Source organism: Chrysochloris asiatica, unplaced genomic scaffold (genome assembly GCF_000296735.1).
Source record: "Chrysochloris asiatica unplaced genomic scaffold, ChrAsi1.0 scaffold00025, whole genome shotgun sequence".
Taxonomy (NCBI): Eukaryota; Metazoa; Chordata; class Mammalia; order Afrosoricida; family Chrysochloridae; genus Chrysochloris; species Chrysochloris asiatica.
Window position 1 is genome coordinate 24,896,328 of NW_006408543.1, and position 1,134 is coordinate 24,897,461.

Consider the following 1,134-nt stretch of genomic DNA (forward strand, 5'->3'; position numbering starts at 1 on the left):
GGGAGACTACAAAGGCAAGAAGTGACAGGCTTACAAGCTTTCAAGGGGGAACCTAGTGCTAGGGAACATGGAGGAAGGCAGAATCTCCAGTAGGTACTATTCAATCTGTCTGGGTGGAGTGGATGAAAGAAAATACAGATGGGTAACTCGCGATACTGTAGTGAATAATGCTTATCAGGATGGATTATGAGGGTTGGAAATGCAAAAGTAGATGTTTTGGAACAAGGAACAGAGTGATTAATTCTACAGGATAGGAGCCGAGCTATCTGGGACCACCAAGGGAGAAGAATCCAGAGCAGGACCCTCCCCAGAGAAACAGAGATGCCTGAGATGGAGACAGAGACGATGAGGTGGAGTAATGAAGAGGCTGGGGACTTTGGATCCAGAGAGGGAAAGGACTGTGGGCTGAAAACTGGGGGTGGGGGTGGGGGGAAGTGTAGGGGACGGGTTTCTAGGCTATACCCTTTGGTTGGTTGATGATGCACAGAGGGGATTGGAACCATGGCAATGAGATGATATACGATGCAATGAATGTAAACCTAAAGTTTTCTCATGTAAACTACCATATAATTCACAATAAAACATTAAAAAAAAAGAACAGAATAAAATTATAAGAACAACAACAACAACAACAACAAAAAAAAAAAATAGAGAAGGAAGACCCACAAAAAATGGATTGGCAGAGTGGCAGCAACAAGGGAGTGAAGCATAACAACAATTAGGAGGAATGTCAGGACTGGGCGTGTTTCATTCTGTTGTGCACAGGGTCACTATGAGTTGGAACTGACTTGATGCCACCTAGCAACAAGAAACATTTGGTCAGAAAAATACTCTATGTGTATCAAATTAATATTGACATTAAATTGAGAACCATTATTTTTTTCCTTTTAAAGCATGTACTTTGAAATACAAATATAGAAGAGATCATTTAACTTATATGTTTGGAAAATGTATTAATAAACAGCTACATAAGCATTCCCCAAGTCAATTAAAATTATCAGTAATTTATAAACTTATTTTTTATACCCTTATCTCTTTTATGTGATACTGTGGGTTAATGCACCAGACTGCAAAACTGTTTGAACTGCAAGGCCAGTGGTTCAAGCTCACCAGCGGCTCCTCAGAAACCCTATA